This window comes from Salvelinus fontinalis, chromosome 20 (assembly GCF_029448725.1).
Source record: "Salvelinus fontinalis isolate EN_2023a chromosome 20, ASM2944872v1, whole genome shotgun sequence".
Taxonomy (NCBI): Eukaryota; Metazoa; Chordata; class Actinopteri; order Salmoniformes; family Salmonidae; genus Salvelinus; species Salvelinus fontinalis.
The window spans coordinates 5,798,140-5,823,277 of record NC_074684.1 but is presented as its reverse complement, the minus strand read 5'-3'; the positions used below and the strand labels follow the sequence as shown (position 1 = coordinate 5,823,277).

General features: G+C 43.2%; 1 protein-coding gene across 2 annotated transcripts in view; it reads left to right on the top strand.

Moving 5' to 3' along the window:
• The window catches only part of LOC129817185 (kelch-like protein 29), a 369,971-nt gene that overhangs the window by 24,204 nt on the left and 320,629 nt on the right, over window positions 1-25,138 (top strand). For both annotated transcript variants that reach the window (XM_055872179.1, XM_055872180.1), the window contains exon 2: window positions 1,537-1,602. The gene's annotated coding sequence lies outside the window, so the exon portion shown is untranslated. The remainder of the gene's footprint in view (window positions 1-1,536; window positions 1,603-25,138) is intronic.

The following is a 25,138-nucleotide window of genomic DNA, read 5'->3' as shown; positions in this document are numbered from 1 at the left end:
GCTGTGGGTCATTTCTTATCGTTTACTTGCCAGATGTCCAACATCGGCGCCTGTTTTAGTTTGGTTGTAACACGACTAACCTCTCAAACACGGCTTTGAACGGCAGATGGAGACATGACAAGACAATCAACGAGTACAAATGATGTCCTTGTATTTAGGCAAATTTCCATTTAGGTAGTGGGATTGTCTGGATGTTTCCATATATCTGTTGGCATTATTGAAGGTAAATATTATGCAAAACGAAACATGCTTTAGGTTAAATTATTACAAATAGCAATTCTTTCTGTGATGCTGTTTTTATATTTAGGTTTTCGAGTTCGAGTGTATGCAATAGTTATTGAGAGCTAGAGGGAAAAACCCTGGTTTCCAACCATTACCATCCTCTGGTTACCATCTCCCGGTCTCTCTGGGATGGATGACATCATGACATGAGATCATAAGATCATAGATCACGTTGTGGTGACTTCCAAACACTGTCACCGTGGACCAGTCAGAAACGGCCTTGTTTATGAAACAACAAAGCGTTGTTTACGTTCGTTCCACAATAGAGACCTTTGAAGTGCCATCACCCATACAGAATGCTGGCTTTGTTATCAGCTGATTTTTAAAGACAGGCGTTCAGTTCTAAGCGCAACATAAAATACTGGTCATTTAGTTCTAAACGCAACATAAAATACTGGTCATTTAGTTCTAAACGTAATATAAAATACTGGTCATTTAGTTCTAAACGTAATATAAAATACTGGTCATTTAGTTCTAAACGTAATATAAAATACTGGTCATTTAGTTCTAAACGTAATATAAAATACTGGTCATTTAGTTCTAAACGCAATATAAAATACTGGTCATTTAGTTCTAAACGCAATATAAAATACTGGTCATTTAGTTCTAAACGCAATATAAAATACTGGTCATTTAGTTCTAAACGCAACATAAAATACTGGTCACTTAGTTCTAAACGCAACATAAAATACTGGTCACTTAGTTCTAAACGCAACATAAAATACTGGTCATTCAGTTGTAAATGTAATATTGTTGTAGGTGTTGGATAGTGTAGCACCTCTGACCTGTATCGCTTGCTCCGACTACTCCCTGGGATCATGTTCAATTTCAGCCATGCTTCCAACCTGACCTTTACCTCTCTCTGTCTGGTCTAACATTGACCTCTAAACGTGTATGCACAGACACACACATGCCCACACACATTCACACTCCTGCACGCGCAAATGTGTACACACACACGCCCACACAGCGCATGCACACACAGAAAGAGAGGGAGAGAAATATGCTTTATCAGATATGTCAGGTTTAGTTGTAGTGTATCACACACCGTTTGGGATGTAATTTGTCTGCACTGAAAGATTCTCACAAGCATGTTTTTGAATTTTCCATGCAGTCCAATTGGTGTGTGAGTGAACTGATGTTTGATTTGAAGTAAACCTATTTTGGATAGATGATGAGACTGATGCTAATTATCAGTATGAGTGTTTTTCCCTTTTCTCACCAATATGCTGTGGTGTGTTATTGTTTCTGCAGGTGTAGACGGCAATACTCAGATCTCATTTGTCTGTGATGAGAATCGCCATCCACCAGAGACCTAAGGTACGGTAAGATATCAAACGCTCATTATCTCATCTACCAATAAACAATTCATCATGCCTGGAGATAAAACACCAATCATGAATATATATATATATATATATATATATATATATATATATATATATATATATATATATATATATATATATATATATATATATATATATATATATATATATATATATATATATATATATATATATATATATATATATATATATATATATATATAGATATCTCATACATACACACACCAAATGACTAGGTAATCTGATGCAGTCGAGCACACCATTTTCAAGCAAACATTGAAATATTCATGTCTTAATGTCTCAATGTCTCAATGACTGATGGTAATTTCATAGTATAGCTCTCTTTTGACATTTAAAGATTGTTTTAAGTGTTGTTGGAAAAACGGATCCTATTATTGTTACATATTCATGAGCCTTTTGTGAGCTGTTGAGGTTTATATGGTTGAAGTAATTCGTTCAGGGTCAGATGCACAACAAAATGACAAACAAATACCTAGCTCTGCGTCTTCTGCGTATAATATTTGAGCAGACTTTAGTTCATGTCTCTTGGTATTAGAACAGCAAGAAAAAGTGTAACAAGTTAGGCTCTAAATATTTCTGAGTTTGGTAATTAGACTTAAATTACACCCCTTGGTCATGTAGTATGGTGTGTAGTGTGTGATTGTGTGTGCACATCTATGCGATTTGTTTAATTAGTGGGGGGTCAAATTACTTGAATTACTTGATTCACGGCTTCATTAATTTTGATTGACTTCTCCTCTCCTTCCAAATGAGGGAGGGAGAGAGGGGAGGGTGACCTAGGTCTGTCTTTGTCTAGTCCTACCTGCCAAGATCTTGGAATTCTGAGAGCAAGCAAAAAACTGCAGCCAGGCACCAAGCAATTATGGGTTTAGTGTCCGGTCTCGGGTCATTAAGAGATAGGATTACTGCTGGGCCGGAGGACCCCAGGAATGTGTCGTCCCCTCTGGTGGCCCGACTTACCACTGATGAAATGGAATTGAATTAATGGGGCTGCCCACAGCGCTGCCTGATTAAAATGACACACACGGCTTTGATCCATGCTGGCCCCTCGAGGGACATAGGGGGGAGGGGTGAAGGGGGTTTGTGAGGAGGGTGTGTGTGATTATTTTAATTTTATTTAACCCTTATTTTACCAGGTGTCACTCGGCTGTGTGCTTGGCTTGGGTCAGTGCACCCCTGAATTTAACTACTCATTATGTGTGCTGGGGTCCATCTCCCAACCCCACAACCTTCTCACTGGGGGGCCTAACCTATCCGGTGCAGACCTGGTTGCCTGATTTCCGGTCAATGGGTAAAAAAAAAAAAAAAAAATACAGAGATAGCAGCTGTAGAGCCGAGATGGGTGACTGCAAATATAACATTGTCAAGTAGAAATATATTAAAACAAACAGAAACCAAATACAGTTAATGTTTGACTTTGCGATGCTCCTTTGACTGTAAACATCTCAGTATATATTTTGTCTGAAATACTGCAAATAGAAGTAAATGTGTTGAAGATAAACAAAACCAAATAAAATGCAGTAATGTTTGTCTTTTGAGATGGAAAGTAAAATAAGACCTAGAGGTAGCTATATTAAATTCAACTAAACCAAGTCAGGGCCACTGGTTTCTGCATACTCCGGCTAGCTAGGGCCACTGGTTTCTGCATACTCCGGTTAGCTAGGGCCACTGGTTTCTGCATACTCCGGTTAGCTAGGGCCACTGGTTTCTGCATACTCCGGTTAGCTAGGGCCACTGGTTTCTGCATACTCCGGTTAGCTAGGGCCACTGGTTTCTGCATACTCCGGTTAGCTAGGGCCACTGGTTTCTGCATACTCCGGTTAGCTAGGGCCACTGGTTTCTGCATACTCCGGTTAGCTAGGGCCACTGGTTTCTGCATACTCCGGTTAGCTAGGGCCACTGGTTTCTGCATACTCCGGTTAGCTAGGGCCACTGGTTTCTGCATACTCCGGTTAGCTAGGGCCACTGGTTTCTGCATACTCCGGTTAGCTAGGGCCACTGGTTTCTGCATACTCCGGTTAGCTAGGGCCACTGGTTTCTGCATACTCCGGTTAGCTAGGGCCACTGGTTTCTGCATACTCCGGTTAGCTAGGGCCACTGGTTTCTGCATACTCCGGTTAGCTAGGGCCACTGGTTTCTGCATACTCCGGTTAGCTAGGGCCACTGGTTTCTGCATACTCCGGTTAGCTAGGGCCACTGGTTTCTGCATACTCCGGTTAGCTAGGGCCACTGGTTTCTGCATACTCCGGCTAGCTAGGGCCACTGGTTTCTGCATACTCCGGTTAGCTAGGGCCACTGGTTTCTGCATACTCCGGTTAGCTAGGGCCACTGGTTTCTGCATACTCCGGTGAGTGAGGGCCACTGGTTTCTGCGTACTCCGGTTAGCTAGGGCCACTGGTTTCTGCGTACTCCGGTTAGCTAGGGCCACTGGTTTCTGCGTACTCCGGTGAGTGAGGGCCACTGGTTTCTGCATACTCCGGTGAGTGAGGGCCACTGGTTTCTGCGTACTCCGGTTAGCTAGGGCCACTGGTTTCTGCATACTCCGGTGAGTGAGGGCCACTGGTTTCTGCATACTCCGGTGAGTGAGGGCCACTGGTTTCTGCATACTCCGGTTAGCTAGGGCCACTGGTTTCTGCATACTCCGGTGAGTGAGGGCCACTGGTTTCTGCATACTCCGGTGAGTGAGGGCCACTGGTTTCTGCGTACTCCGGTTAGCTAGGGCCACTGGTTTCTGCATACTCCGGTGAGTGAGGGCCACTGGTTTCTGCATACTCCGGTTAGCTAGGGCCACTGGTTTCTGCATACTCCGGTGAGTGAGGGCCACTGGTTTCTGCATACTCCGGTTAGCTAGGGCCACTGGTTTCTGCGTACTCCGGTTAGCTAGGGCCACTGGTTTCTGCGTACTCCGGTTAGTTAGGGCCACTGGTTTCTGCGTACTCCGGTTAGCTAGGGCCACTGGGGTAGGCTCCCCTCACCTGCTGAAGAAGTTGAAAATGCCTGCTGTACCCTTGAAGTGCATTTAGCTGGATTCAGCTTAGTGCGGTACTTAGCTGTATAGACAGAAAATCACGAGGGTTGTCTGTTGTAAAGGTGTCTGCTAAGCAGAAAATATAATGATTGTAATGATATGACCTCTAACATGGAAACCAGGCAGTGGTATGTGCATATAACTGCAAGGTCATGTTTTCTACCAGCCCTTGGTCATTAGTAGTAAAACTGCCTCTGTCCCTGCCTGCACATCCATTGTCATAATAAAGCGTATACTTTCCACTAATTTGAAGCCTGCGCTCGCACTCACACCCTGTATGCAGACTGCAACACGCAGACATTAACATTGAAGCGTTGTCTCTCAGCCGAGTGATTAAGACATTGCGCCCAATAGGGGGTCGGGTGGAGAGTGGAGACCCCTGGGGATAGAACACACAGCAGGGGTCAAGTGACAACATACACCCCCCCCCCCCCCCCCCCCCAAGACCCCCATGCTGCACCACACGGGTCACAACATGACATCTCATCTGGGCCATTGAGCCTAATATCTGTGAAGGAGCTACTGAGGCACGCACGCACGCACAAATGCAGCCATGGTTTAGCATTAACTCCATCCCGAACACTATCCAGAATTATTACTCTATACGTTTGCATTACAACGTTTCCTGCTGTGTTTTCTTATCTTCTAAAGTACACTTCAGGAGGTGGTTTCAGTGAGAGAATGAGTATCATAGCGGTGGGTGATATAAGGCAGGGAAAACCTGAAACGGAGAAACTTCAATCCACTTGACACCTGTATGTGTGAATTTATCTAGCTGTGGAGTGTAAAGAGCTATTGCTGAGAGGATCCCTATTGTCTCTCTCTGTGTCTGTCTCTTTCAATTCAAAGCTTTATTGGGACGGGAAACATACAGTACCAGTCAAGTTTAGACACACCAACTCATTCCAGGGTTTTTCTTTATTTTTGCTATTTTCTACATTGTAGAATAATAGTGAAGACATCAAAACTATGAAATAGCACATATGGAATCATGTAGTAACCAAAGAAGTGTGAAACCAATCAAAATAGATGTTAGATTCTTTAAAGTAGCCACCCTTTGCCTTGATGACAGTACAATGCAATGAGGGTAATGAAATACAGTTAATTTCAGTAGTAATAACAATAATAGTACATGGCTAATAAATAAACAACAAAATGTACATCATAGTTACACTATGTATAATAATAGTTGTAAGTTAGTGCCTTCAGAAAATATTCAGACTCCTTTACTTTTTCCACATTTTGTTAGGTTATAGCCTTATTCTAAATTCGTCATCAATCTACAGACAATAACCCATAATGACAAAGCAAAAACTTGTTTTTAGATTTTTTTTGCTCATTTATATTTTTTTAAATATATAAAAATCACATTTACATCAGTATTCAGACCATTTACTCAGTACTTTGTTGAAGCACCTTTGGCAGCAATTACAGCCTTGAGTCTTCTTGGGTATGACGCTACAAGCTTGGCACACCTGTATTTGGGGAGTTTCTCCCATTCTTCTCTGCAGATCCTCTCAAGCTCTGTCGGGTTGGATGGGGTGCGTTGCTGCACAGCTATTTTCAGGTCTCTCCAGAGATGTTTGATCGGGTTCAAGTCTTGGCTCTGGCTGGGCCACTCAAGGACATTCAGAGACTTGTCCAAAAGCCATTCCTGTGTTGTCTTGGCTGTGTGCTTATGGTCGTTGTCCTGTTGGAAGGTGAACCTTCACACCAGTCTGAGATCCTCAGTGCTCTGGAGCAGGTTTTAATCAAGGAACTCTTTTGTACTTTGCTCCGTTCATCTTTGCCTCAATCCTGACTTTTCTCCCTGTCCCTGCCACTGTAAAACATCTCCACAGCATGATGCTGCCACCGCCATGCTTCACAGTAGGGATGGTGCCAGGTTTCCTCCAGACCTGACGCTTGGCATTCGGGCCAAATAGTTCAATCTTGGTTTCATCAGACAAGGGAATCTTGTTTCTCATTGTCAGAGTCCTTGGGGTGCCTTTTGGCAAACTCCAAGCAGGCTGTCATGTGCATTTTAACTGAGAAGTGGCTTCCGTCTGGTCACTCTACCATAAAGGCCTGATTGGTGAAGTGCTGCAGAGATGGTTGTTCTTCTATCTCCACAGAGGAACGCTAGAGTTCTGTCAGTGACCATCGGGTCCTTGGTCACCTCCCTGACCAAGACCCTTCTCCCTCGATTGCTTAGTTTGGCCGGACGGCCAGCTCTAGGAAGAGTTTTGGTGGTTCCAAACTTCTTCCATTTAAGAATGATTGAGGCCACTGTGTTCATGGGGACCTTCAATACTGCAGACATTTTTTGGTACACTTCCCCAGATCTGTGCCTCAACACAATCCTGTCTCGGAGCTCTACGGATAATTCCTACGACCTCTTGGCTTGGTTTTTGCTCTGACATGCACTGTCAGACCTTATATAGACAGGTGTGTGCCTTTCCAAATCATGTCCAATCAATTTAATTTCCCACAGGTGGACTCCAAGTTGTAGAAACATTTCAAGGATGATCCATGGAAACAGGATGCACCTGAGCTCAATGTTGAGTCTCATAACAAAGGGTCTGAATACTTATGTAAATAAGATATTTCTGTTTATTTTTTATACATTTGCAAAAATGTATAAAAACAAGTTTTCACTTTGTCATTATGGAGTATTGTGTGTAGACTGCTAAGGACTTTTATTTATTTAATCCATTTTAGAATAAGGTTGTAACATAACAAAATGTGAAAAAAGTCAAGGGCCCTGAATACTTTCCCGAAGGCACTGTATATACAATATAAATGCCTCAGGGAATTAATGGTCATGGGATGGCCCTCGGGCAATGGCATTTGGATATATAGACAGATATATACACTGCTCAAAAAAATGTAACTCCAAGTCAATCAGACTTCTGTAAAATCAAACTGTCCACTTAGGAAGCAACACTGATTGACAATAAATGTCACATGCTGTTGTGCAAATGGAATAGACAACAGGTGGAAATTATAGGCAATTAGCAAGACACCCCCAATAAAGGAGTGGTTCGCAGGTGGTGACCACAGACCACTTCTCAGTTCCTATGCTTCCTGGCTGATGTTTTGGTCACTTTTGAATGCTGGCGGTGCTTTCACTCTAGTGGTAGCATGAGACGGAGTCTACAACCCACACAAGTGGCTCAGGTAGTGCAGCTCATCCAAGATGGCACATCAATGCGAGCTGTGGCAAGAAGGTTTGCTGTGTCTGTCAGCGTAGTGTCCAGAGCATGGAGGCGCTACCAGGAGACAGGCCAGTACATCAGGAGACGTGGAGGAGGCCGTAGGAGGGCAACAACCCAGCAGCAGGACCGCTACCTCTACCTTTGTGCAAGGAGGATAAGGAGGAGCACTGCCAGAGCCCTGCAAAATGACCTCCAGCAGGCCACAAATGTGCATGTGTCTGCTCAAACGGTCAGAAACAGACTCCATGAGGGTGGTATGAGGGCCCGATGTCCACAGGTGGAGGTTGTGCTTACAGCCCAACACCGTGCAGGACGTTTGGCATTTGCCAGAGAACACCAAGATTGGCAAATTCGCCACTGGCGCCCTGTGCTCTTCACAGATGAAAGCAGGTTCACACGCACGTGTGACAGACGTGACAGAGTCTGGAGACGCCGTGGAGAACGTTCTGCTGCCTGCAACATCCTCCAGCATAACCGGTTTGGCGGTGGGTCAGTCATGGTGTGGGGTGGCATTTCTTCTTCCTCCATGTGCTCGCCAGAGGTAGCCTGACTGCCATCAGGTACCGAGATGAGATCCTCAGACCCCTTGTGAGACCATATGCTGGTGCGGTTGGCCCTGGGTTCCTCCTAATGCAAGACAGTGCTAGACCTCATGTGGCTGGAGTGTGTCAGCAGTTGATGATCAAGGCATTGATGCTATGGACTGGCCTGCCCGTTCCCGAGACCTGAATCCAATTGAGCACATCTGAGACATCATGTCTCGCTCCATCTACCAACGCCACGTTGCACCACAGACTGTCCAGGAGTTGGCGGATGCTTTAGTCCAGGTCTGGGAGGAGATCCCTCAGGAGACCATCCGCCACCTCATCAGGAGCATGCCCAGGCGTTGTAGGGAGGTCATACAGGCACATGGAGGCCACACACACTACTGAGCCTCATTTTGACTTGTTTTAAGGACATTACATCAAAGTTGGATCAGCCTGTAGTGTGGTTTTCCACTTTAATTTTGAGTGTGACTCCAAATCCAAACATCCATGGGTTGATAAATTTGATTTCCATTGATCATTTTTGTGTGATTTTGTTGTCAGCACATTCAACTATGTAAAGAAAAAAGTATTTAACACAAATATTTCATTCATTCAGATTTAGGATGTGTTATTTTAGTGTTCCCTTTATTTTTTTGAGCAGTGTGTGTGTATATACACACACACACACACACACACACACACACACACACACACACACACACACACACACACACACACACACACACACACACACACACACACACACACACACACACAGTATACAGTCAAAAGTTTGGACACCTACTCATTTTTACTCTTTTCCACATTGTAGAATAATAATGAAGCCATCAAAACTATGAAATTACACATGGAATCATGTAGTAACAAAAAAAAGTGTTAAACAAATAAAAATATATTTTAGATTCTTCAAAGTAGCCACCCTTTGCCTTGATGACAGCTTTGCACACTCTTGGCATACTCTCAACCAGCTTCACCTGGAATGCTTTTACAACTAAACCATCTCAATTGGGTTGAGGTTGGGTGATTTGTGAGGCTAGGTCATCTGATGCAGCACTCCCTCACTCTCCTTCTTGGTCAAATTGCGCTTACACGGCCTGTAGGTGTGTTGGGTCATTGTCCTGTTGAAAAACAAATGATAGTCCCACTAAGTGCTAACCAGATGGGATGGCGTATCGCTGCACAATGCCGTGCTGGTTAAGTGTTCCTTGAATTTGAAATAAATCGCAGATAGTTTCACCAGTAAAGCACCCCCACAGCACCACACCTCCTTCTATGCTTCACGGTGGGACCCACACATGCGGAGATCATCCGTTTACCTACTCTGTGTCTCACAAAGACACAGCAGTTGGAACTAAAAATCTCAAAAGACAGATGTCCATTGCTCGTGTTTCTTGGCCCAAGCAAGTCTCTATCTTATTGGTGTACTTTTAGTAGTGGTTTCTATGCAGTATTTCGACCATGGCCTGATTCACGCAGTCTCCTCTGAACAGTTGATGTTAAGACGTGGCTGTTACTTGAACTCTGTGAAGCGTTTATTTGAGCGTGCAGTTAATTGAGGCTCTGCAGAGGAGGAAACTCTGGGTCTTCCTTTCCTGTGGCGGTCCTCATGAGAGCCAGTTTCATCATAGCGCTTTATGGTTTTTGCGACTGCAAAACTAACTTTTAACACCTGAAAACGAGTCCTATGTCGACATAACCTGAAAGGCCGCTCAGCAGGAAGAAGCCACTGCTCCAAAACCGCCATAAAAAAATCATACTACGGTTTGCAACTGCACATAGTGACAAAGATGGTACTTTTTGGAGAAATGTCCACTGGTCTGATGAAACAAAAATAGAACTGTTTGGCCATAATGACCATCGTTATGTTTGGAGGAAAAAGGGGGAGGCTTGCAAGCCGAAGAACACCATCCCAACCTTGAAGAACAGGGGTGGCAGTATCATGTTGTGGGGGTGCTTTGTTGCAGGAGGGACTGGTGCACTTCACAAAATAGATGGCATCATGAGGGAAGAAAATGGTGGCTATATTGAAGCAACATCTCAAACATCAGTCAGGAAGTTAATGCTTGGTCGCAAATGTGTCTTCAAAAAGGACAATGACCCCTGTATATAAACTCAGCAAAAAAAGAAACATCCCTTTTTCAGGACCCTGTCTTTCAAAGGTAATTCGTAAAAATCCAAATAACTTCACAGATCTTCATTGTAAAGGGTTGAAACACTGTTTCCCATGCTTGTTCAATGAACCATAAACAATTAATGAACATGAACCTGTGGAACGGTCATTAAGACACTAACAGCTTACAGACGGTAGAAAATTAAGCTCAGTTATGAAAACCTAGGACACTAAAGAGGCCTTTCTACCAACTCTGAAAAACACCAAAAGAAAGATGCCCTGCTCATCTGCGTGAACGTGCCTTAGGCATGCTGCAAGGAGGCATGAGGACCGCAGATGTGGCCAGGGCAATAAATTGCAATGTCAGTACTGTGAGACGCCTAAGACAGCGCTACAGTGAGACAGGACGGACAGCTGATCGTCCTCACAGTGGTAGACCATGTGTAACAACACCTGCACAGGATCGTTACATCTGAACATCACAGGTACAGGATGGCAACAACAACTGCCCGAGTTACACCAGGAACTCACAATCCCTCCATCAGTGCTCAGACAGTCCACAATAGGCTGAGAGAGTTTGGTCTGAGGGCGTGTGGGCCTGTTGTAAGGCAGGTCCTCACCAGACATCACCGGTAACAACATCGCCTATGGGCACAAACCCACCGTCGCTGGACCAGACAGGACTGGTAAAAAGTGCTCTTCACTGATGAGTCGTGGTTTTGTCTCACCAGGGGTGATGGTCGGATTTGCGTTCATCGTCGAAGGAATGAGCGTTACACCGAGGCCTGTACTCTGGCGCGGGATCGATTTGGAAGGGGAGGGTCCGTCATGGTCTGGTGCCTCATGTCATTAGTAAATGCACAGAAGTTGGGAATTGGTTGAGATCTTTTCTTGAAGAAACGCGATCTTATTTGTGAGTTTTTCTCACAGTAGAAGAAAAAGTGCATCTCTGTCTCTACCTCCCCTGTGGTGCAGTGACCACATCCTCTTTGGGTAGCCATGTGTTTTAGTCTCCCTTTTTCTATCGCCAATTGGTGGTCTCTGAGTCAGTATTTGGTCAGGGTCTATTTTCTGTCTCTTTGTGTCTTTCTCTCTTTCTGTTTGTCTCTCTCCTTTTCTTCGTCTCTTTCTCTCTGTCTGTTTCTGTCTCGCTCTCTTTCTCTGTGTGTGTCTTTCTCTCTCTCCAGTGACTGAAGGAGAAAAGGAACATGCTATTATAACACACATACAGAGTTCCATAAAAACTATATAGAAGGAAGTGAATTATGAAGTGCTCAACCTATTTTGACAAATGTCATATTTTAAATAGCGTTATTGCTGTTCTGATACACTATTACACCATATAGTTCTTTATACTGGTAATAAAATAAGTCCCCTGATCTTCTGAGAACATTACAGGCACAGATATTGTTTCAGTGAATAACTACCCCTGCCACTGTTACTCTAATGTGTCCTCTTTTCCAGTAGGCCTTAAGGGGACATTTTGAACATAAAACCATTTCCTTTGTCTGTTTCTGTGTCCAGTTGCAGTGGTGGGCAGGGGGATATGCTGCCAGACCTCTGCTACTGTGGCTCCAAAATGGTGGGGGCTCAAGAGGAAGTGGCTGCGAGGGAAGGAGATCAAACAACATACTGTATGCCTAACAGAGCAGTACCTTGTGTGATTGCCTGCTTTGTGTATGAGTATAACTTACTGTATATCGATGATAATGGACTTGATTTATTTAGCCCTTTTCCAAGTGCCCAAAGCGTTATATATCAGTACTGTAGTAGTTTAATTGAGCACTTAAATCACCAACCACCCCAAGAAATAATGTTGACGTAGCTGTTAATTCACCTCGAGAACAATTACGAGAGGGAGAGAAAAATAGCCTGTTGAGTTCTGCAAAGCCGTAGTGTCGTTGACTATTGCAAATGCTATGGGCTCTGGACAAAAGTAGTGCACTATACAGGGAATAGTGTCATTTCAGATGTATCCATAGACTTTCTCTCTATACGGTGACAAAGGGTGGCCCTGTCGTCCCACTGTTATTTGCCGAGAGCCTCCCATGAGGACCAGCTTTCCCTGCATTTGCTGACAGCTAGCATTACACACACACACACACACACGTACACACACACGTACACACACACACCCACACAAGTACACACACACACACACACACACACACACACACCTCAGATAACCCCTGGCTGCCATTCAACCTGTTGGCGATCCACATCCGCCCATCCATCCGTCCACGCTGTCAGTGTTACTCGAGTCCTTTTTAGACAAGTATCCTTCAGTGGATATATCACGCTTTGCATCCCTTTATATCCGTGCCTTTTCAAAGGCTATGGTACGTCGGTCATGTCCGCTAACTTATTCTCCAATCTCAACACACGATCTTCTCCATATGCATCCTGACAGACGTCCTGATGCTGTGTGGGTTTTCGAGAACAGGATCTTGCTTTGGCCTCTAGGGAGAAGCATTAAGATTACACTATATGGCTCATATTTCATATTTCACAGTGTATGCTTAGAGTGCACGAGTAGCCTACAGTAAGTCCCAGATATTGTTAGTTTACTACGAGTGTAGATATTGCATATGGTTTTACTTTACGTCGTATGCTGTACGACAAGGCTTGTCATATCGAGCCCCAGTCTAGATAGAAAGCAGAGGCAGCAGCACAATACGAGACTGTGGAAATCATTTTCTCCTGGGGGGACAGTGGACTATTCTATTCTAATGCTATCCTCAGAATGCATATCTTATATAAGTCTATTCTCAGACAAACAGGTTGGCCATTCATTGTTATGTTACCTCTGAATGAGGCAGTGTTATTCTGACTGTGTCTCTGAGCAGTGCAAGGCAGACCCGCTGGTATGGAAGGAGAGTGATTTCCCTACTCTGAACAGTCCTGCTAAAATGTTCATTACATCTCTCCTGTAACTACCCAATGTCCTCCAGATTAAATGCATTCCTGTAACAGAGGGACCTCTTGTCTAAAAAGAAATATTTCAAATATTCTGGTTTATCGTTCACGGTCAACTGGCCAACTGAGTGAAAATGTTATATGAAATAATTGTTGGTGCGTCAAAGTGATTTTCTTTCATATCTCCTTATGTTGACAGGTTTTAATGTCCAGCTGCGGAGTTCAACTCATTCCCGAGCACATATCTCTAGCCTACATATGTAGAGCAAAGTCTGTGATGTTTTCTGGTATGTTCAGCAGTGTGACTAAGGCAGGAAGGGAGGCAGATGACCGGGAGGTTGGTTGTTTAGGGCTCTGGTCTACTGGAGGCGTGGAGAGAATTATAACTGTGCCGCTTCTTCACAAACCAGAGCTAGTTCACAGACATCATTTTGTACGGACATATCTGGCAGTAGTGTAGCTTTCTAGCTTTTTGCGTTGTGGCTGTATGACATTCCTGTAGATAAAATGCTTATTCTGATGGACTTTTGACAAAACTAACAGATGAGGTTAGGTCTTCTCAACCCAGGGGATCATTTGAAAGAAATTGATTAATACAAATTCAAGCTAACAATTTTATTGATATAGATACGCAGACAATCCCAATCCTCTCTAGATCCATGGGTTGTCCATGGGATCAATTAACTTCAATTCCATCAATCAAACCAAACGTAAATAGCTTTGTGTTTAAAAAATAAATAAAAGACAATCTCGTCATGTTGATACAGTAGGGAAGTAAATGGGATTACCTCAGTCGGTAATCTCTCTTCTGGATCCACAGGCTGTCCATGTGCTGCCTGTGTAGAACAATTTAAAACTGATCCACACACTGACTTATGGACAGGAAACGTGCCGTACAGATGTCAAGACAAAATGATAGAGGGGGGAGGGATGCACTGATGCAGGTTGACCTGGCGAGGTGAATTCCTACCACAGTATGACATTTCACGTAATAGTGCCCCAACTTCTTTTCCCTAACCATCATGTTTTCAAAGCATTCAACCACAACACATCCTCTGTCAGTTTTAACCCCATCCACTCCTGGCATGAGATGGAGATTTTTCTATACGGACACCGCTGTCTGAACGGCTCGCCCGGCCGTCTCTCTTTCTTTCCAAGTAGTAAACTGAAGAATGGCAGTGTGGCTTGTAAAGTTTTGTTTTTCCACCAGGCTTTTTAGTTTTTCCACCAGGCCGATTTTTTTTTTTTTAAAGGCATAACACAAAACGAATAGACTATTGTTTTGTAGGACAATGTTAATTAAGAAATTGCTGCCTGTGTTTTTGCGATTTTGAGGCCAAGCTTTAGTTTTATATATTTTTTTGCAAAGCCATTACAATGAACTAGTGAGACTATTCTACAGTGTTGGCTAGTAGTAGTAGTAAACTGGGAAATTTAAACATGGCTTGTAAAGTTGTTTTTCAGATTGAAGCTTTGAAATGATTATTCTTTTCAGCAGCCATTTCTAAACCAGTGAGCAGTCTGATGTACAGAACAGTGTGTGATAGTCTAGTCAACAGAACAGAGTTCATGTTACCTTGAGTATCCCTCAGATATCGGCAGGTAGCAGGTGCACTCAGCTTTCCAGGGAAGACAGACAACAGTTATAAAAAGCAACACTTAAATGGGCAGATACCCTTCAACTGTCAAGAGGATGAAAGGGAAACAGTAAGGATCACACGGCGAGAACAGACAATAACTGAAATACCAGAACCTCTCATGATGTTTGCTGGGGTGGCTTTTATGTTAGACTTAAGGGTCGTGTTGACAGTGCTATTCAAATACGGTTAACATTTCTTCATTAACTTCTTTGGTATAGGGGGCAGCATTTTCACTTTTGGATGAATTTCGTGCCCATAGTGAACTGCCTCCTACTCTGTCCCACATGCTAATATATGCATATTATTATTATTATTACTATTGGATAGAAAACACTCCGAAGTTCCTAAAACTGTTTGAATGATGTCTGTGAGTACAACAGAACTCATATGGCAGGCAAAAACCTGAGAAAAAAATCCAAACAGGAAGTGAAAATTCTGAGTGGTCGTTGTTAAAGTTATCGCCTATTCAATTCCCTGTAATATATGGATCTGTTTGCACTTCATACGCCTTCCACTAGATGTCAACAGACAGAACGTGGAATGAAGCTTATGCTGTGTTGTGGGACCAGATGGGAGGGGAATGAGTCAGTGGTCTGGCAGATTGCCAGTTCTTGGTCCCCGCTTTCCTCATTATATCGTCATGCGTTCCATTACTTATAGAGACTGAAAAGAATTCTCCGGTTGGAACCTTATTGGATATAAATGATAACAACATCCTGAAGTTTGATTCTCTACTAAGTTTGACCAGTTTATTTGACTTGTAATATAACTTTTTGAAGTTTTCGTCCGACGTTTGCCTGCATCTGTGCGAGCGTTTCGACACGTGTACTACACATTCTAGTAAAAGTAGCTAATTGGACATAAATAATGGACATTATCGAACAAATCAACGATTTATTGTGGAACTAGGATTCCTGGCACTGCATTCTGATGAAGATAATCAAAGGTAAGGGAATATTTATGATGTAATTTCGTATTTCTGTTGACTCCAACATGGCGGGGAAATGTTGTTACATCTGAGCGCTGTCTCAGATTATTGCGTGGTGTGCTTTTTACGTAAAGTTAAAAAAAAATCTGACACAGCGGTTGCATTAGGAACAAGTGTATCTTTAATTATATGTAAAACATGTATCTTTCATCAAAGATTATGATGAGTATTTCTGTTATTTGACGTGGCTCTCTGTAATTCCCCCCGGATATTTTGGAGGCATTTCTGAACATGGCGCCAATGTAATCCGAGATCTGTGGATATAAATATGCACATTATCGAACAAAACATAAATGTATTGTGTAACATGATGTCATATGAGTGTCATCTGATGAAGATGTTCAAAGGTTAGTGATTCATTTTATCTCTATTTCTGTTTTTTGTTACTACTATCTTTTGCTGGGAAAATGGCTGTGTTTTTCTGTGGCTATGTACTGAGCTAACATAATTGGTGTGCTTTCCCCGTAAATCCTTTTTGAAATCAGACATGTTGGCTGGATTCACAACATGTGTAGCTTTAATTTGGTGTCTTTCATGTGTGATTTCATGAAAGATTGATTTTTATAGTAAAATATTTGAATTTGGCGCGCTACATTTCTTCTGGATTTTGGCCAAGTGGGACGTTAACTTCTCTAGGATAGGTGGGACGCTAACAGCATATATTATTATTATTATTATTATTATTATAAGCACTCACAGGTGTATGGTTCAAAACGTGAACATTTGAGTGTCTGCTTCATAAATCACCAGTTGTCCTTCAGTCATGTCAATCACTCCAATCACATTAAATCAAATCAGAAGGCATCAGACAGGTCAAACAGAACACCAGCAATCAGCTGGACTGCAGTGTTCCATCAGGACCTAACCCTCTGGAGCAATGCATGGGATTTAACAGAATGGGATTGAACAGAATGATACATGCCCTGTCTGTGCAGTGTGGCTGGTATGATGATTGAAGCGAAGCGGTCTCTTATAATCACTTTAAATCAGATTTGGCCCTACGATTCATGGCCTATTATAACTCAGACATACTGTAATATGTTTTTAAGACTTTTTTCCCGTAATCTTGTTTGCTTTCTGACTGCTGCTGCACATCTGTCATTCCATCCCTGGTCCGTTCCATTTCATTTGAGAGGGAAGGTGGTTGTCATGTTTTTAAGGAGAGGATTATATCCAGATGGCACGCCGCAGTCCCGCACTATCCCAACCTGTCACTTGCGTGCACGCAGACTCCCAATGCCACGAGGAAAATGAAAGTGAGACTTTCAAGAAAATTGAACAAACAAAACAAGTTAACTAACAAACAAAAAAGGCTTAGAATATGGTCCTCATTTAATTTGCAAAACATGAGTTTGTGGGATGGTATTAGACTTTTGTTAATGAATTACTGAATTCATGTATGAGCTGTTTGTATGTGTAACCACCTGGTTACTTTGTTGTTTTTAAGCATGTAATGTATTATTTACTGTGTACGGACGTTGTTGCATGTGGACCAGGCAACAGTCTGATGAGTGTGTTGAGGAGAACACCAGTAACCATTGGAGGCAACTTACAATTCTGAATCTAATAACAAGCTCATCTAGTTTAGGCCTGTAGTTTGTATAACTTGTCAATATATATACTGTAAAAATATATAAACGCAACATGCAACAATTTTCAGTTCATTTGAGGAAATTAGTCAATTGAAATAAATTCATTAGTCCCTAAACTATGGATTTCACATGATTGGGAATACAGATATGCATCTGTTGGTCTCAGATACCTTTAAAAAAAAAATGGCCTCGCAATGGGCCTCAGGGCCTCGTCACGGTATTTCTGTGCATTCAAACAGCCATCGATAAAATGCAATTGTGTTCGTTGTCCGTATCTTATACCTGCCCACACCATAACCCCACCATGAGGCACTCTGTTCACAACGTTGACATCAGCAAACTGCTCGCCCACACGACGCCATACACGTGGTCTGTGGTTGACACTGGTTGGATGTACTTCCAAATTCTCTAAAATTCAGTTGGAGGCGTCTTAGGGTAAAGAAATGAACGGTACATTCTCTTGCAACAGCTCTGGCGGACATTCCTCCTGTCAGCATGTCAATTGCATGCTCCCTCAACTTGAGACATCCGTGGCATTGTGTTGTGTGACGACAACTGCACTTGTCGTTTAACCCACTTTTTCTCCCCAATTTCGTGGTATCCAATTGCTGGTAGTTACTGTCTTGTCTCATCGCTACAACTCCCACACGGACTCGGGAGAGGCGAAGATCGAGAGCCATGCGTCCTCCGAAACACAACCCAACCAAGCCGCACTGCTTAACACAGCGCGCATCCATGTGTCGGAGGAAACACCGTACACCTAGCGACCAGGTCAGCGTGCACTGCGCCCGGCCCGCCACAGGAGTTGCTAGTGCGCGATGAGACAAGGATATCCCTGCCGGCCAAACCCTCCCTAACCTGGACAACGCTAGTCCAATTGTGCGCCGCACCATGGGCCTCCCGGTCTAGGCCGGCTGCGACAGAGCCTGGGCTCGAACCCAGAGTCTCTGGTGGCACAGCTAGCACTGCGATGCAGTGCCTTAGACCACTGTGCCACCCGGGAGGCCTAAAACTGCACATTTTAGAGTGGCCTTTTATTCTCCCCAGTACAAGGTGCACCTGTGTAATCCGCATGCTGTTTAATCCGCTTCTTGATATGCCACACCTGTGAAATGGATGGATTATCTTGGCAAAGGAGAAATGGTCACTAACAAGGATGTAAACAAAAATCAAATGAATACCCTTCTACCCCACCGTTCCGGCCAAACCCCCAGATCTCATCCACACCACGTCTGTCTCCCGCGTCACATCTCTTTCATTCTTGCATTTCAAAACTTTTTCTCCTTATACCAATTCGGATGGCGGCCACTTCTGGCTCTTGTTTTGGCATTGGAAATCAATAACCGTTACAGGGTAGAGAGACTGTGCTATCCCTCTCGGGTCTGGCACTGCGCCTAACCGCCTGCCCTGCCTGACGGCTGTCATCTCACTAAGTTGCTTTGCTAATCTCATCCACTACTCTGACTGACTGGAACTGGGTCAGCAACGACTTGTTGGAGCAGGCCTGGATATAATGCTGTCCCTCTACTCTCTATCTAGTTATTTTACTATGGACCCCTATTTGTTACTTTGGGCCATAGGCCTACTTATTATGCTTGCCTTTGCTAAATTAAAATGGAAACCAATAAAAAAAACATTTGTGATGGGGCGACACTTGTCTTTGAATCAGTAATTCGATGAGAAAGAATAATTAAAAAAATCAATATTACAATGGTCTTAGGTCAGAAAACTGGTTTTGATTCAATAGAGCACATAAGTGTTTGGAGAGAATTGCTGTGTGACTCAAAATGTCCTGGTGTGTATTTTTAAAGTGGTGAAACAAAATCCAGGTGCGTCTCTCAGCCTTAGGCTGTAATTGGACAAATACTGAGCCTAAGACGGAACCTAAGGTTGTTTTGTGGGAACAAAGTGAAGGGTGCAGATTCATCCTGTTGTTTCTGTCCCCCTATGTGCCGTTAAATGGTTGTGTGGAAAGTCCTGTTCAGCGATGTTGTCAAAAAGGAAACTTAAATTTTGTAAAATATTTTTTACCTTAACTTTTCCTATCCAAATGCATTTGATTTGCAAGAAAGTCATGTTGTAAAATGTTGCCAACAACCTGCCATCTTAGATTTTAAGAGTTGCCAAGCAATGAGAGCTCCCCCTTAACTGTAAATGCAGTATGTCTGCAGTTTTCCCTGTTTTTGTTCTCAGCGTTGGCTACAGGTGGCCATTTTAAACAACCTAGTCTCAGTGTATACAAGCGGTTAGTAGTGCTGTTGGTCTTAGGCCCAATGGCAAGGAACTGTCAAGACTTCACTTTCTGGAAGAGTAAGAAAATACCTGTGCAGACTTTTAAAACATAAAATAAAAAATGTTGCTAATAAACTCCTAGAGCGTCTTAACAATTTGCAGCTATTTATCCTGTTCTACCGTGGTATTTCTATACCTCGAACCTGTGGACGTTTGTTGGATGTGCGTACACTGTCTTTGTTCTGAAGGAACATACCTTTTTAATAGCTACAGGCAGACACTTGAAACAACCTAGCCTAAGCGTAGACGAGGGACAAGAGGCTAGTTGTCCTGTCGAAGGCAGCGGTGGCAGGGGAACTGTCAGGGCTTCATTCTTCCCCCTGCTCCTTGTTTAATGAACCGTGCAGAGGGACAAGGTGTACTTGCTGCTGCTTCTGCCCTGGCTCTGGTTGTAGAGTCAAAATGGCCTCTGTCCTTCCTTCCCGCGATAGGCATAGTGGAATAATGAGGCCAAGGTGGAGCAGCTGGACAAGCCATTAAAGTAAAGATGCTTTCTGCGGGCCACTGCTGTTCCAGACTCTCTGCCTTTCTGCCCTCCACATGCACTTCCTCTCCCTACCCACAAAAGAAAGAGTTTCCTTTCATGGCCAAAAAATGACAAGCCCCACCTCACCCACATCAGCCCCCCCCACAAGATGTGTTATGATGGAGTACCGTATTCAGATGTAAAAGCTCACATCATACAGCCCTAATGGATGCCCAGATGTACTGTAGGCACTATTATTTTTCACACCTCCCAGACATGTTGCTTGTAGGAATGTTAGCAACCTCATACTTGATTCACACCGTACTGTGTTGGTTCTGATATTTTCTTTGCGAGCCCAGTACAGCTCTGCTCGGCTTGGTTTGGCCCTCATCCCATTTACCTTCATCCCAGCCTTGCCTAAGAGACCAGGGCAGAGGATTTCCCCCATTTTCCCCCACCATCTCTCTGGTGAACCCTAATCTTGTGTCTTTTGGTGTATCTCACAGATTCCAAAGACAATCTGAGCAAAGCTCCTTTTGATGGTGGAAAGTGAAAGCCCAGCTGTAGCCGCGACAACGTGTTTGGTTTGGAGGATTCTGGGGGCTGAACAGAAGCAAAGTGTTGTGGGTAGCACAGCCGCCGGGCTGGGTTGTTTTTGAACTCTTTGTCATGGGAACTCGGCCCAGACTTTTGCTGTACATCTTGGTGAAAAAAGAACGAAATTTGGTTCTCACACTGTTCTGTTTGTCCCTCATTTTTGTAATTCGCAGTTCCCAAGAAATGTAGCCTCTCCTCAAACCAGTTATCCTCAAACCAGTTATCCTCAAACCAGTTATCCTCAAACCAGTTATCATTGTTTTGCTGAATTGAGGATTACATCCAAATGACTCCAAGAGACCAATTCAAGAAATCTTTTTTTGTGTCCCTGTCTCGCTCCACATACATACACACACACACACACACCGACATCGACATCCTCTCGCTCGCTGATTAGCCACGGCGTGTCTGGTGACTGAAGTCTCTCCAGTCACTTTAACGTCGGTCAGAGCACCATCTGCGCCGCTCTCTCACACTGTTTTCCCTTGCTCTCCAGATCCTATTCAGACATGAATGCCAAAGCAATCAGATGGGGAGGCATTGACATGTACACCCGGAGGTCGCATTTGCGAGTCAAATTCCCCCCCTCCGCTATTTTGGCTTGCTGGTAAACAGATTTTGAAGATTAATTTTGGTCGAGTGGTTCTTTTTTCACCTTGCGACAAGGACCATGGTCTCGCTCCTGTTTGGGGAAGGAGGAAGAGAGAAGATGTATAGGATGTCGACTGAGATGATGACAAGTCTTCAATTAGGATCATCTTTTCACAGCCTTCTGGAATGGATTCATTTATATTCATGTGTGCATTTGGCCTGTTGGTATTTTCTATTCATGTGTGTACAGCTGTATGCCATTGTTGGTGTATGCCCTCTGCTGACTGGCCATTTTGAGTCAATCATTTTAGACAGTGGGCTGGACAGTGGTGGTTGGTTCTACTTAGAAACTGGAAGGGGGAAAAAATGAGAGGCACAGCATTCCGAGAAAAGGCAACGAGGCGTGGCATCTGAGATTTGTACCTCGTTTGAGGGAATTTTGAACATTCCCCCGGATTTGTATCAAACTAGCATTTCCCACTGTGTTAGCCTTGCAAATCCTTGATGTGAGGCGCAATGAAATTGTTCGAATCAATCTTGAATCATTCTGTGATGTTGGCCTGCGGGGAGGAACAGAACAGCTCAAACAAAGCAGTCCAAAATACATAACGGTATAAAAACATCAGCACTTTAAATTTCTGTCTCAGCTCTTTATTGTTATGAAATAATAAGTTCAGAGGTTGTTAAGCAGTCGACAAAGCGTTGTGAGGTGTAATCCTCCTAGAATTATGATAATATTCAAGGAGTCGTGTGTGAGTCCTAAATGGCACCCTATTCCCTATATAGTGCAGTGCACTACTTTGGGCCACAGTTGTGCACTAGGCCTATATGCAATAGGGTGCCATTACCGATTCAGCCAATATGAAACCTAGCTGAGGTGAGATGTTATTTTACCAGATGATAATGGACACTTTGGGGAGATTTCATTGATCAAAACTAGCTGAGTGTTTAACGGCTGTTCACTGCGGTCTGGATCAGAGTCGGGGGGCAAATGGATTCTAGAGAACGTCCTCTGCACTGATCACATTAATTACACTGATGACATGTCTTTCCTTGGACTATTGGACTGCTCTAAAACGTCAGCTGGATTAATGTTGAGGAATTGAACAACTTGAAAGTGATATTTTATTATCGCTAATCGATTGTAAAGATCATTTGAAAAAGATTTGAGGTGGCTCTATTGGAATGACTGATTTGCCATTCTATCCATACACAATCCTCATTCAATCCTCACAAGCTTTAGTGCCTTTTTTAGCTATGAATGTAGACGTGTCGACTCCCTGAAACCCCTACTGTCGTGGAGAAACTCCATTTGGGTCAACAAATTGTTGATCGCATGAATCCAGTCAATCCACCTTATCGACTAGAAGATGGGGCATGTAGAGATCTGTAGCTACCAGTCCATATAAGTATTCTAAAACGGTTAAAGGAACAGTGCAGTCAAAATTCAGTTTTCCTGTATTTCAAATCATATTATACATATTATTTCCTGATTAGTATTTTCAACCAGCAACTATCTACACAGGACCTTCTAATCAGCATGGGTGAAGTTGTGGCTTGCCCGGTGATATCACCAGGCGGTATACGTTTTAATAGACCAATAATAAAGAGTTCCAAACCTCTCTGCCAATAACAAATAGGTTTCAGTTATTCCCCTCCCCACTCAGACCACTCCCAGACAGTCCTAGCTAAATTTAGCTTGAGAATGTTTTTTTTTTTGTAAAAAGCTATTTTTTGTTTCTTTTTGACCATTTTTATGTAAAATTATTACGGTATTGTACTAAATTGTTAGCCAGACATGATTTGATATTGAGACAACAACAGCTGCATTGGGCCTTTAAGGGAATACCCTCAGAGTTCATTTAGTTCAAAGTAGTAGCACTAAAGTTTCAGATGGTTTAACTCCTCAACTTTGAGGTCAAGTTTGATAGCGGGTCTTTAAACTGTTTTATGATTTGTCTAATTGGAGTGACCAGTGACTAGCTTTGTTTTATGACTCTGGCATTCACTCGGTAGTCCATTTTATGGTTCCATCTCAGCTGAGGACAGTCATGATGAGTCACATTGTGTATAAGGGCAAGACATGAAACAGCATTGTAAGGACATGGCGAGAGGCTTCAGCTCCATCCATCCTTCATTACATAAGTCCTCACCCTAACCTAATTCCCCCTCTCATCCGCAGACAAAACAAGCTCCATATTAAGTTAGTTTTCAAAGTCTCGGTGGCATGCTTTATAAAGATGGCCATAGTATTAGGAGGATTACATTTCTGCCTTTGGACAAGGAGGTCTGTAGCTTCCCATTTTAATCATAAGTCAGCATGCAAGGACCTAATCGACTTACTTTGCGGTTTGTAAAGGCTTTTGTAAGCTGTGAAATACAATTTGGACCAAGTCTAAGGTGTAGTAGTATACCCAAATGCAATACTTCCACAAGTATATCAGCTTTATTTGTCATTAGACATCAATTATCGTCTCTCTGTGAAGATATGATTCACTAAGCAATGTAGTATTTATTACTGTTGTGTCCAGTCAGTCCCTGATATGATTAAGTCGAGACGGGTGTTTGAATCAGAGAAGGACAGAGGCGATGGTCAGTTTTAATGTAGTACTCCATAGCTGCTTTTCGACTGTAACGCCAATGTTACGCTAGTGTATTATGTAATACTAGGGAAATTGTGTTTCCATATCTAGGGCTGACAGTGTAGAGCAGAATCAACAACTTCTGCACTATCAAAACAGTTGCTTTGTGGGAGGGTTAAAATTCAGTTAGCAATTGTTATGTAAATGCAAGTTGAAAAGTACCAGCGGCCTGGCTTTGGCCCCAAATGAGAGCAGGTCTGACGGCACCATGGCCCAGTGAGACACAGGTGCCGGCCAGTGTAGATGGAAACAGAAAACGCGGAGCCTTTTGGGTGAAACACTGGTGTAAATCCTGTATGGCTATGTATCACGTCTCTTGTGTGTGTGTGTGCGTGTGTCTCTCTCTTGTGTATGTGTGTACGCATCTTGTGCATTGTTGCAGTGATAAGCCAATGGTTTGATATAGGGCTTGCTACATGGGGATATGGGGAGGACATTCAAGTTACTGCCTAGAGAACGACCAATCGTTTTTTTTTAAGGGCCGATACCGACGTTTAGGAGTCAAGGAGGCCGAGGGCGGCTATTTTATGCTGATTTAAAAATATATAAATATAGCTGCAAGCAGCCATGCCAGGGTTCAAGCGGTGGCCCCACAGCGCCACCCTCAGGACAAATTGAACACATTCCCCTTGGATGAGCTACTTCTGTACTTCTGTTACTAGGGCTATGGCGGTCATGACATTTTGTCAGCCAGTAACTGTCATGCAAGTAACTGCCGGTCTCACGGTAATTTACCATTTTTAATGAACATAAACAGGTTTAGTATTTCCGGCTTCCACACAGCCTACAAGCCGCTCGTGCGGACCTTTTGGAACATCTACATTTTTAAAAAGTAAAATAAATCCATTTAATATAGCCTACACAATCACAATACATCCA